The sequence below is a fragment of the Pseudochaenichthys georgianus genome, chromosome 20 (genome assembly GCF_902827115.2).
Source record: "Pseudochaenichthys georgianus chromosome 20, fPseGeo1.2, whole genome shotgun sequence".
NCBI lineage: Eukaryota > Metazoa > Chordata > Actinopteri > Perciformes > Channichthyidae > Pseudochaenichthys > Pseudochaenichthys georgianus.
The window spans coordinates 7,802,853-7,817,413 of NC_047522.1; positions in this window are offsets into that span (position 1 = coordinate 7,802,853).

Genomic DNA, 14,561 nt, shown 5'->3' on the forward strand with positions numbered 1-14,561 from the left:
GAACTTCAAACTGCCCCTCTCCAAAAAAAGAAAAGTCTTCACCCAAATTGCAAAACTAAATAGATTGTAAGCATTGCATCGTGTAGTCGGGCCAAGTAAAACATTCCACATGTATAGGTATCAGAAGAGCTCTGGCAGAGTTGTGGGTTCAGCTTGGCCGACTGTCAAAGCCATTTCCAAAGCAGCATCATATCTTAGTGAGGTAATTTTGTTGAATCGCACCCGAAGCGAATTGCCTAAAAGGCCCCTAATAACTTTATTACCATATATATCAAGGCCAGGCTTTCGTTTTGCTCAATTTTGTGGGAGACTTGGAAGCCATCTGTGAGACGCTGTGCAGCTCTTTCACTCCCTCCGCGTTGGTTTGACCTACAGTCATCGGCGGCTTCTGTTTCCTTTTTTCTCCCCCTCTTTGTTTCCCTGCCTGTCTTCATTTAACTTGTCAAGTTCCCGGTGCGCCCTGTATTATGTTCTGCTCTTCTCATCACGTACCCTTCAGTTGCCTGGAAACTGAGTGCGACGAAGATATACCTTCCGACACAAAGTAAACATCTCACCTTGTTATATGAAGTATGGAAAGTTTTAGCAATTATAGTTAACTGTTTGGAAGATCAAGATGTCCTCGTTAGTATGCAGCATTAGTGTGTCTGTGTCCTCTACAGTTAGTTCTGCAGCAGATATATGACTCTAGAGAATAAAAAGGCTGGACAGTTAATATCTGGGATGTCTGAGCCAACTAAGGACAATATTTCAATGAATATGAGGAAGCTGTAGACAATAATATACACTACATGGACAAAATAACAAATGTATTTGCTGGATGATAACGCTATAGTTTAGTTTATTATTCGTGGTGGGTGCACTATCAAGATTTCTCTTAATTGGAAATGAATAGTCAAGACCAAGCCATGAAAAACACAGCCAAAAAGAAGGCACATTTACGCAGACCTACTTTCTGCAATATAGTGTATATCTTTATTGACGGCGTGACACTACTTTCTATAGAAGGCAAGAACATTTTTTTCCATTTTCATGGTCTTGGCAGGATCATTTAGCAAAAGGCCGATCATTTTGGATTGTGGAGCTAGGGGCTAGTGTCCCTTACAATATGTGATTTGTTAACAACAGTACAAATGCAAATAATAACATGGATTTGGATATGATTTGTGTGAGGTGCTGGTGGTAGATGGTATTGCGAGGGCCCAATTTAACAATAAACCATATGCATGCATGTGCTTTAATCAGCCTAAGACTGATTATGTATTTATGGCTCACTTTCAGACTGTATCAAGAGCCATACATCACCAGCCCAGTTAAACTGCGCTGTACAAGTATGCACACAGTTAAGAACAGCAAATCACTTTTATTCGCTCAGTCATACTCTACACAGAACATTTACAAATACGCTGTCAAACATAATGCAATGTGTTATGCTCACAACATTAACACAGTTTGTCTTGGAGATAAATGGCCTGACAGGAACAAGCACACTCATCCATCCTGTGTGCTGTAAAATGTTCCACTAACACTGACAGGGCTGGACAGCTGAAGCCGCTGCAGTGGCACAAACTCCACTGACTTACAGCCTAATTGGCCTAATTGGTTTTCTGAGAGAGTGAATGATGAATAATAAATGGTTTTTAGGTACTTGAAGCTAAGAGTCACTTTAAATATATTGTTTTAATGTTTTAGAAAGAGAGGATGAAGGATCTGCATGTTCTTTTAGTTCACAAAAAAAGCTGTCAAAAAGTCCCAGTGCAACAACCAATAGGAATGCCCAGATTAATCAGCCGATATTTTGTAAAATACTTTCCAATCGGGAGGTCAGCATTAATGCTATCTAGGAGTCAATTGTCTATAAGAAACCAACACAATTTACTTTCATTGATGCTTCCAGAGAATGCACCCCATTTTTATTTCTACATTTTGAACCAACAAAAATGTTGAAACAGAACCTGAACTAACGTTAGCTGTTAGCTGTTAGCAGTTAGCAGTTAGCTGTTATAAGCCATTGGGCAGCACAGTCCTGCACAGTCCTGCTTGGCTAAATGACATGTTACTTTTTAAATAAAGGTGCTAAAATCTTAATCTTAATGTTGCAATGAGTAAAATACAATTAAATTATTTCCTGATAATTTGAATTGTGGTTTTTTTGCCTATAGCTACGAGTTCAGGACGATTACAATTATTTTAAAGGATCGTTCCATGACGGTGTTAGAAAAAAGTTACTTTGGAGCCTTGACTACCGACTACAATATCCAAAAAAAACATGTATGGGCCCATAAGGCTCATTTATAATTGGCAATCTATATCGACAAAAAACATGTGATCGCATTGCTTTGTTATTGATCAGATGTTGGACTATAATTCTAAAGGACCTTGTTTTGAGATCGTCTTGTTATCTTCAAACAGAATAGTTGTAACAGTCTCCGTCTGAGATTAATTATTTAGACCTAACAGTCAAAGAAATGTGTCCGATGAAAAGCAGGAGCAGAGGGCAGACAGGATTTCCTTCCCTTCTCATATAGAGGCAGCCCTCCATCAGTTCATCATCGCAGACAGCCAGCCCGCCGCATGTGTTGACTTCTCAAAGCGGTGATGGAACACCATATCAAATACCATCAGTCCTAACTTGTCACCCGGCTGCCCATCTTATCTTGTCAGTGCTATGTCCCGTCTGATTTAAAAAACAAAGCAAAGGGCGGCCGGTCCGTGCATCACTTCCACGCGGCGGCTGACATTAAATCGATACTGGGGTCATGTATTTGTGGGTTGCTCCGCGGCCACAGAGCTAATGACAAAACAAGATAAATTAAGTGTCTGCTTAGGCGGACTTTCTCGGCTTGACTGGATGATGGGGGCGGCGTAATGGGAAAAGAGGCGGAGGAGCAGACAAAAAGCCATATAGCTGAGGAGGAGTCTGCTTTATATAGGCCTCATTTGGAGAGTTGTTGGATTTGCTGCACACGGTGTGATGTGACACTGATTACCACCAGCATGTCAAGGGAAGATAACCTCTGAGTATGTGTCATGCTGGGTGTATATAAGCATGCTTGTTTGTGTGGTTTGCCTCAAGGGCCCATTGTGAAGGTGGCAGAGTCGGAGAGGCAAAGACCAGGCCTGATCAAATAGACAGAGGCATATCGCTACATCACACGATGGCAGTGAAACAAATGGGGTCACAGAAGGTCAACAACATCACAATGTCAGTCCGTCTGCCACTGGTATGAATGTTAGTCTCAAAGAAACAGAGGAGATGACAAACTAACAGCTGAGCACTCACGCATTATTGCAAAACCAACACAGAATAGTAACTTGTCCTTGTTTAAAATATGTGAGTTTATAGAGCCTGAAATGATTGTGTCCGGAATGAAAGCAACAGTTTAACAAGAATGCAATGTGTTGTTCTCGCGCCAGTCCTCTGTTTTTAAAGCCTTTGCCGAAACCTTGTGGCGATTACACCCAGCCATATGTGAGCACTGTAGCTTCGCAGCCATCCAATCCATTTGGCCTTTAAAAAGCAGCCAATCTCATCAAACGCGTTATAATTAACCATAAAATATGACTGGAGGAAGTGTGGTGGGTTGTTGCTTTGTCCGCCGTCCAAAAAACAGGCCTGGCTTCCTCTAGCAGGATGATTTTATGAGACTTCATAGCAAATTAAAACCGAGTACTGTGACTGTGTAGCTCAGTGTGTTTATTTTCTCCCATCTTATAATAAAAACGAATATAATGGAATTTGTGAATAATATTACAATTCGTCCCAGAGTCTACTACCAGACTAAATCTGTATTTGTGTTTTCAGCCCACCCTCCACAGCTATCTTGAGAATTGTGTCAGAAAAAGTGAAAACAACATATTGTAGCTAGCAACCAGTGTTTGAGTTCTGTACCAATAAACATGCACTTCTCCGGGCTCGGCTCTCAGAAAGGTGATGTTCACTGGGGACAAAGTGGGTTTTCTTTTTGATAACAGTCTCTGTTTAAGAAGCCACTAAATCTCTGAAAGCTCTGAAACTGGAAGCGTTGGTATTCCCAAGCGTCAATGTCAACTTCTCTCTATGTTTGTGTCTCTGTCTCCTTTTATCTGTTCAACATTCTCTTCCTCTATAAATAGAGTTATATACGGTGTATGGTGTGTATAAGCACATCAATTAAACATTATGGCAAAGCAAACAATGGAAAGACAAACATACAGAATGGAAAATGACTATATAGCATATTGTGTATATATGTATATGGGGGAAAATAAGATGGATATTTAAATAAAGAAGTATACACCCTCTATGTAAATATGTAGTAATGACCTCAAAGAATAATTCATTATTTCTTCACAATACGCTGAAACAAACTTTGCATCCAACCAGGGTGCAGCCCATTCCCCTACATTTTAGTATGGATCTAGTTTAAGAAGGTAACGTGTATTTTTACATATTTAGTACAAATGTGTAAATATTATAATTTCAACCTCTGCTCTCTATATAATACACCACTTACTTTTAATTATTTACAACTTCCATATCCAACCCTGTATAAATTAACGGGCCATGTTATGCTAATGTTCACATGTGTTTTGTGTGCCTCTACTGTGACATGTTTACATGGTCTCATGTCACAGTGTAATGTTCTATCTGAAACAAGAGCCCAGTCTCCTCTGATTGGTTAGTTGGCCATGCTCTGTATTGGTTAACCGCTTATAGATGTCAAGCCCCTTAGCCTATTTACAATGTGTTGGTGTGCTGACCAAAAGAAGCGCGACTGTTCGATAGTGATGTCACTATGTTACTGAAGTAAACAAAGGAGTCCAATCGAGGCGTTTCAGTCAGGGTGTGTGTTGGAGAGAAACCCCCCTCTGGAGGAGACTTTGGGATTTGAGCCTTTGCAGACCATTTACATGCACACAAACGTTAACTTTATAATCCTAATTACTTTTGCCAAATATGTTTTAAAGTAAAACACAAAAGCTGCTGGTAAAATGTGCACTGGCAACATTTATTTGACATAGGGATGCACTGATTTGATTGATTTACTTTATTAATCCCCGTGGGGAAATTGTTTCTCTGCATTTGACCCATCCTAGTATTAGGAGCAGTGTGCTGCCATTTTGAACGGCGCCCAGGGAGCAGTGTAGGGAACGGTGCCTTGCTCAGGGACACCTCGGTAGCACTTGGTCTTGCCGGGACCTGAACTGGTGACCTTCCAGTTACCAAGCCAAGTCCCTATCGACTTTTCCACCACCGCACGTTATTTGACCAGAGCACAAAGGAAGGGGTATGGTTGTGAACAAGAAAAAGGACCCTAAAGTCGTGTGGTTTGGTTAAGGCAACAGCGTTGGTTATGGTTAGGGAAACACTGTGGACGCTGTTGAAGTCTAGTGTCATGCTTCAAGCCTGAAGTTTCTCTGTAATCTTAACCAATTTTCTTCTTGCCAAACATAACCATAAAAACATAAATCAGGCTTGTGTTGCTATGAGATTGCTATAAGGATAGTGTTGGGAAATTACCAAATAGAGAACATCTCTTTATAATGTTTATACATAGCATAACTCTGGTGCCATTATGTTTCTCTCAGAATGCGTAAGCGGTTTCAAATGAGTTGTATATCAATGTTATTTCTAGGAGAATGGGTTGCCCTAAGGTAACTAGCCCCACGCCCATTTGTTCCTACTGCAGACATAAATCATTCAAAACAATTGAATAAAAAAGTATTTCCTAAAACAGCTTGTTAGTTGAAAAAAAACATTAACAGGAGGAGGTAGTGCGTTGTATTGGTAGGGACTATTTTCAGCTGCGGATTAACACAAATTTGGATCAATAAATTGTAGTTATTACAGTATGATGGCGTACGTGGGATAAAGGGGAAAACACATTGTGTGTTTATAATAATGAAGGGCCATGTCACCCTCTGTGTGGCTCATGAGGTGTTTTTTATTAGTTTTTTCGAGTAAATTGGAATTATATCAGGCATAGATCCAACTCTCTCTCACAGCGACCCAATTTCACAGTAGTATGATACATTGAATGCTTTGTCTTTCATGGGATAAGACAATCCACAGCCTTGATTAGAATAGCCCTGAATATTCTGCAGCATCATTTTGGTTAAATCTTTCAAAGATGTGATTACAGTACAGTTTGCTCTACTCCACTCCCCTGCTCTGTCTGCAGCCAATTACATTTTTCTCCCTCCCTGTCAACCTCCATTTCTCTCTCCTTCTATTTCTGTCTGCATTCAACTCCAAATCTCTCTATGTCTCTCCTACTCTCTCCATTTCTCTCTCTGCTAGCACAATTTCTCCCTGCATCTCTCTTTCTACATCAAACTGCATTTCTCACTCTTGATGTATAAACATTTCTCACTCACTGTCCCATGCACTGCATCTGACTCCGAATAGTTTTCTCCCTTTCTCTTCCCCCAACCTGTCTCTATTTGTCTATGCCTGTTTCTTCATTTTCTCCGTCTCTGTCCAGCTGCATCACTTTCTCTCGCTGTCCGTCTCTATTTGTCTGAGTGGACAGGTTGGTTTCTCTAAGGGCTGCACTCTGACACGGTGAAATGGAGTTAGTTTGTTCCTGCAGCGATGGCGGCACTTTGCAGTCAGGATAACAACTCCACATATTGACGGAGAGCAGGGAGAGGACTTCAGGGGTCAGCGTGAGCAGGCACTTTCTGCTTTATCCTTGGCAGCCAGATTAAACAAATCTCTTTTTAGTTTATTTATTTCATTTAGTTTCAGAAAGCAATTTCGGCCTAATAGATTATTGCATTTGTTGATTTGGCCTCTTGCTTCAGAGTATTGCTAGTTAACTTAACTCTGTCGGAGTAATAAATAACTTTCTAGAGACTTCAATTCATTGCTGAGACTTTTTGTTTGGGAAATGTATCGTTTCCCACAGAATTAGGCTATTTTTGTACCGTAAAGGGAATTTGTGTTGTATGTGAAAACACTGAACGGTCTTTCCAAACCTTAATGCTGTTCTCCCACACATTGGGCGCTTTGCTGGCCCTCTTTTACATGCTGGCAAAACTCCTCATTGGTAGGTTATTTCTCTCGTGCTTTTGGTTGGCAGTTATTATTTGTGTGTGGGAGTAGCCTACAGTATTTGAGTAAGTGAATGACATCACAACGTATCCCAACAATCAAAAGTTGGGTCGATTCAAAAAAGCGCATTTGTTTTTGATTACAAAAGTCTTTGGAAACGCTGTCACATTAAATGGATGCAAAACCGAGATCCTGTCAGAGAAGTTGGTGAGAAAGGGCATGGTTACTCAACCAATGCATCAGACTGTCGTGTTCCTGAGGGTCTACATGTGGAAGGGAAACTACCGCCCAGTAAGGGTAAACTGGCCCCTCTTGGCAGTCAGGATCAGGATTTTGACCCAATAATTCTGTCACAGGATGTGGTAGATACTAAGGTTTTGAAAGACGCAACCTAGAAACCAAGACCCTTAAAGGTCCCCTATTATACTGTTTTTCATCAATACTGTATATTATAGGTCTCGGATATATAAAATTCATATGTCTCTGAAGTGTTTGGCTCCAAATACCAAACAGATCATGCATTGCAGCATCCCATAATCCCCTCTGTTTCAGCTCTGTTTGAAAAGTTCTGATTCTCTGTTTGTTACTTTAGATGAAAATAAGGAGCCCCCCCCCCACGACCCTCTGAGAGATATTTGGTTAAAAAGAACACAAAGGCGCTCTAGGAGGAGATTCAGGTGATAAGAAGGGGGGGGGGGTACCTTGGGTGGTTATTGGCTAATGGTTACACAAGCCAACAAAAACATTATGACATCATAAAGTGGCCAAAATCTGATCAGCTCATTTTCAGACAGGTTTTTATATAAATGGATCAGGACTAAAATAGAGGGGGTCTTTTCTCTTTACACAGAGGGAACACCTTTGTATTTATAAAAGACATGAAAAAGTGGATTATGCATAATAGGTGACCTTTAAGGTTAGGTGCATTCACCTCAGAATAAGTGCCTTAAAAATGTAACGGAGCTACAGCTATGCTAACGATATCGATTAGCATTTTGTTTCCTGCTCCAGGTTTCTGATGTCAGTAAATATTGTTAAGAGTGAAGAAAACTAGCTTACTTCTCTTCTCTTTTTCAGCTTAAACCCAAGGCTGAAGTATAAATCACACCTGCGCCATAAGTATCAATGGCAGGACTGTTGCTAAGCACTTGCATCAAATATAAATCCAGCTTTATACTCACACTCTGCAATACTGGACACTTAGTAGTCTATACTTAGACGGTAGTATATTATTGCCTTCCAAATAGGAACATGGCCAGTTAACTTGTTGCCAGTTCCGATACGCTGTGTCACAGAAGTTGAACTTGAACATCCTATTATGACTGTCCTTTCAGACAATTAATCATTTCGATCAGACAGAAATAAGTGTGTAATAATGATTAAGAAATATAAAACTGGCTATTCTCTCTCCAGGAGCTGGAAGTGAATGTGCTCTTCTGCAAATTTGAGTTCTCCATGACAATTCAGATGTAAAAAGTGTACTTCTTTTCTCCTCTACATATATCTATCATGTGTAGTTACCAGTCCTTATGCAGATTAAGATTTTACATTAAGATAATATTTTCTTTAATCTATGATACATTTGAGTGGTAATGTTATAAAAGCAAAACATTGTTAAACCAGACTTGTTATGAGACCGCCAGAGTTGGGCCCCTTGTCACATTTCAGATGTCTCAGAGTTAGCAAGAGTTAATTCCACTCTAACTTCTCACATGGTTCCATTTAAATAACTGTTCAAGGCCCAAAGGCCTCGAATGATCCAATATTTCACAAAACAAAGCAGAAATTACGTTTAGTCCAACAACTGGAAACAGCCAAGTGTATCACAATGTATTTTCTGTTCTAATTCTTTCATTAATCATTTCAAGACCCCTCAGGTTTATCTTGTGACACTTTAGGTTGGGATCTATTGGACTCACAGTGGTTAAAACCAATTCCCCCTCAGGCATATACAGCGGTAAAAATTCTGCTTACACATTGATGCATCAGTATTAACAAGCTGTGTTATATGTTATGCCCTTATATGAAACTAAACTGAACAAAAATATTAATGCAACACTTTTGTTTTTGCTCCCATTTTTCATGAGATGAACTCAAAGATCTAAAACATTTTCTATATACACAAAATAACCATTTCTCTCAAATATTGTACACAAATCTGAAAAGATCTGTGATAGTGAGCACTTCTCCTTTACCGAGATAATCCATCCCACCTCACAGGTGTGGCATATCAAGATGCTGATTAGACAGCATGATTATTGCACAGGTGTGCCTTAGGCTGGCCACAATAAAAGGCCACTCTGAAACGTGCAGTTTTGCTTTATTGGGGGGGGTCTGGGGGGGTCCCGAAAATCAGGCAGTATCTGGTGTGAGGGGTAGGGGTAGGGTTAGGGTAATGTTGTGAATCGAGTGGCCCATGGTGGTGGTGGGGTTATGGTATGGGCAGGCGTATGTAATGGACGATGAACACAGGCCACTCGATTCACAACATTACCCTAACCCTACCCCTACCCCTCACACCAGATACTGCATGGTTTTTGGACCCCCCCAGACCCCCCCAATAAAGCAAAAATGCACGTTTTAAGAAGTATTGCCCATGCACAGCCTTGAGGGTGAAAATATATCCTGAGCAGCAACTGAAAGAATATCAGTATTACCGACAAATGAATCCTTTAGTGTGATTCCCTTTCTGTGGCATTTACATGTTGTAGCTACGTGAAGTGCATTTAGCATGTGTGTCAGTATGCTTGTTCCACACAGTCTTCATTCAGAAACTCTGAAACACAAATGCATTTGATGTGAAAAGTCCCCTCAGTAGTTCTGCTTTCTGACAGGAAAATGTTTTTAGTGATTGTGACCATGATTGATCTAGTTGGGAATTGTGATCTTGTGAGCGGGTGTTTGTGTGAATGAGATATCTTACCAGTTGGGTCTGAATCAAACATGACATTTTTCTCCAGTGATCTCATTCGCTCAGCGTCGTAAACCACATCCTGTCATTCTTCTGTAAATAAGCCAAGACCAAATCACCAGCCTGTCACATGATCTAGTGTTCTGTCAGCAGCAGTTTCATGACAACATTCAGACTTTGTGACAAAGACGTGCATATGCATTTTAAAATAGCTACATGAAAGATAAAACATATGTGTATATATATATATATATATATATATATATATATATATTGGAATGGCAAAACACATACTGTACAAGTGCTCTATATCCACTTACACTTACTCACACGGTTAGACTCATGAGGTGCCTCCCACCCCTCCAGCAACAGAGACACACACACACACACACACACACACACACACACACACACACACCCTCTGATATACAAAGCCCAGCATCTCATCTTCCTTATTAGCCCGTCTCACTGTTTCAGCTAATCTTTACCATCACTGGCCAGGCCGCCATTGTTGGGATTTCCTCTTCTTAATTACTGGGACACTGGGCTTTGTGCTGGCTGCGCGGCTGTTTCAGGCTCCATTTCTAACCCCGTTGTGTGTCTTTAACCCCCCTGTGAGTGTAGAGGGCCAGGGGGCAGCTAGGTTTAACACCTGTTGTGGCAATTACTAACCGAACAAAGCATAGAACGCTAGGAGGGGTTTTATTTCACCTGTCAATGCTTGTTTTATTGTAGTCACCATCATTATCCAATACACTGAAGCTGCAGTAGTTTATGTAATGAAATACAAACTAGCAAAGGAGCTAGTGCTTGAAAAAGGGGAACAATGACTGAATACATTCCACCACTCAAAGAGTAAAGAGGTCAGTTTAATGTTGTCCTTTTCACAACCTTTTGTGATTATAATGGATTATCATTTATTGTCTTCTGTTCAACTCATCTTCAACCTCTTGCTCAAATCCTCTATCCTACCTTCAATGAATGCAAAAAGAAGTGAAGCTGATGTAGTTTCCCTCGCTTTGAACCTTGATGAAGACCTACACAAATGTTAATGGTAAGGTCCGAAAATGAAACTATGGATCTAATAAGGTCCTTATTTACCATAACCTTTCTCCTGTACAGGATGTTCAAGTTTGTTCTTTCATTCTGAGAAGATACATTACATGTCGTTTAGCTGACGCTTTTATCCAAAGATAGGACTCTATGTTATTGAATGTAACTATCCACACAGGTTCAAATGCGTCAGATGTTCATGTGAAAGACTGGAATTTGTGTCTCATCCGTCGTGCTTTGAAAACAAAAATAAATCAAGAACCACACACTCTCTTTACCTCGACCATACCACCGTTTCCTTACACATATAGTCTATTATAGAAATGCAGAACTTCAATAGGTGTGAAGGACAACCTTCACAATAGAGAAATTGTATGAAAAAGGTTTATTTGAAGAACTTATCGGACCAGCTATAATGCCAATAAACGATATAAAGTAGAAGAGACACTGTACATATCCCCCTGAGAGAAGATGGTTTCTCCAGCAGTCACCAAGGTGATTTTAAGGAGGGTAATCTCTCATAATTCACCGGAAATCAAATCAGCTTCCCAGACTGTGAGCTGAGGAGGCAATATCCCAGTGCAATTCTTCATTGACCTACATAGCATTTCTCCCTGACAGTTCTCTCCCGCTCTACACCCCCCTCCCCCCTCCCCCCTCCCCTCCCCCCCTCCCCCCCTCCCCCCTCCATTGCCCTCATCTCTGGGGCTTCTCCCTGTGCGTTTGATGATGAGCAGCACAAAATTCATCATCTCAGTCTCCGAAAGTGGAGAAGAAAAAAAAACCCAAGTGGAGAATGGAACATTAACCCAAAAAAGAAAAATATATATCAAAATTTTAAATTTGCCAGCCAGTTCGCTCCCCGACTTTCCCCCCGAAATGTAATTAAGCTCAGGCACAATCGCGAATCTGTGTGTCTCCCAAAAAAAAGATGGCTTGATTAGGTATCGAGGACGGGTAATTTCCATCAGTGATGATGTGAAATTGGGGTGCTGCGAGAGCCGAGTTGCATATGTGTGTGTAAGCTCACACATACACACACACACACACACACACACACACACACACACACACACACACACACACACACACACACACACAAACACCCATTTGCGGGAAAAGGCTGTCACATGTGCAAACACTCATACAGACCCACATGCACACCCAGAGACAGACAGTAGGCTCCCTCATCATTAATTCAGGAGCCATCACTCTCACCCTCCTTCTGCCCCTGAGAGTCTCTCCATGCTTCCCGGCAACATTATGCATATTTATTCATACATCCTCCCCGTTTTACTAAATGTCACTGTAAATGTTTCTACTTCCAATGAAGCCATTTCTTTATGTTTTTTCTTCTATTCCCTTTACCCCGCCCTCCTCCTCTTGCTCTGTGTTTCCCCTCTGCCGCTGCTCGAATGAGGAATATCCCTGAAAACGCTTCAGTCAAGTTGTTCTTTTTTTTATTACCATAATGTCTCTAAAACTTCAGAAGTGCTTTATTCAGCCCTCTACTAATTCCATTCACACTTAGTTTCACCTCGCCCAAACGCCTCAGAGGAGTAACGCTGGCTTTGTAGCAAATACTCCAGACCTTGATCTGACTGAACCCCTGCACAACCATAGACTGCACAACCAACACCCTCCCCTCGAGTCAGCGGTGCAGCGATTTCTTTCAGGGTCTCCTCAGTTTCTTAACCAAAAGTGAGTTAAAAGGAGCCACCTCACTTTGGTTTATTATGTATTTTCTCCACTTTGTTTTGGGTTCCATTCACTTCTCTTCCCCTGCTTCTCCACCTCCTGCATTTCACATTCCTGCGAACACAAAAGTCCCGATAACAAGACCCTGACAGGGTTTGAAGGTGTGTCGTTTGTGCCAGCAAGCCTGTTCAAGTGAAACCTTCTTTGGCTAGTAATTATCAACAGCTCCAGAAAATGTGAAACAGGTACAGCAGCATACCCTACTCACACGCACAATAACCTTTCAGCCTGTCTTTTACTGTGGTTGTCATGGAAGAGAAACTTGAACATGGCCTGATTAGTCGGTAACAAGGTATTTTTTTAAAGTTCATGGCCTGCACCTCTAATCCACTTTGCAATGCAGTGAAACAAGATGAGAACATGCATTCAAATGGTGGAGGAAATACTATATCTCTCATCTCATACTGAACCTAAATGTCTAGAGTGTGAGCCATAGCAATGCACTTTGTTTTCACGCAGGAAATACTGCCAGGATGGTGTAGCTCATATCATACGCTTGAGTTTTTTTAGTGCATAAATCCAAGAGATGAAATTGCCCATGCGATAGCGGCAAGCAAGATTCAGTGTCTGCCTGAGATCAATGCAAATTTCATTGGATGATATGACATCAGGACTGGCATCCTGCACCCTGTCATTTTGGGTGCAGGGCTGAAAATACCAGTGCTTGCTGTGCAGCTGCAAGTGAAAAATAAACCAAATCTCTGATTGGGTGGCTCAGTATATTCCCCTCATTCTGCTAGCTATTACTGCTAGGGTAAGTTGACCCAAGATGGTGATCATATCAATGTGAGGGTAGCTAATGGAAGCAAGAAAAGTAAAGGTAAAGGTCCTGAAGAGGGATCTGAACTCCTGTTGCCGGTCTAGGTCAGACCTCGATTCATTCTTTGGCTAGCTGCTTGCAATTGTTGATTTCACACATTGCTGCAGAAACTTTTTAGATCAGACTGATGATTTTGTCTGATGATCGAAGTTCTGATAATGATCACACAACTAACAAACCTTTATTGAGAGCATTTAGGATCATGAAAGGAAGTCTCTCACCCTCTTTGTGTGTTGTAATCCGTTGTAATGATGTTCTTTTCTTTGTCTTGGTAGCCAGTACTCAAGTTCTAAAAAAATCAAGGGGGATGGTGGATTTGATCATATGGGGACATCATATGTGCTGATAACCCGCAGAGGGTGGGAGACCAACCAGCATAAAGATAATTATTATACTCCTAAAACAACATGCATGTTATGGATGTTCAGATACTCCTTTCATTGCTCTAGTCTTGACCAAGGCAACTCAGAATTGGAGTCGGTCCCCGGGCTGCATTGGCACCACTAACATTTAGGGTCAAATGCAGAGGACAAAATATTTTGTTCACTTTAATTTAAAGGGGGGGAGGGGATACAAAAATGTGGTTATAATGGAAGTCTATGGTACAAATCTTGTAGGTTAACAGTCCATACTTTATTATTCTGATGGATCAGCTGATGATACTAATAATAAAGTCAAATTTGTTTTTAGAATATTGAATTATAGTGTATTTTGTTTTTAAAAAGCAGTTACTGGTATATGATCAAAACTGGAATCTAAAGGGTTAATTTTGTATCGTGATTAATTAAATCATTATGTAAATTAAACACAAAAATAGAAAAATATTGATCTGTCATCATTTTATTGCAATTCAAATACAAATCTTTTATGTTTTTTTAACAGGGCATTAAGTGCAAATTGAAATGTTCTACAAAATATGAAAATATATTAAAAGATTATACAGATAATACAAAATAGGACCAATGTTGTCAATGGCTGCC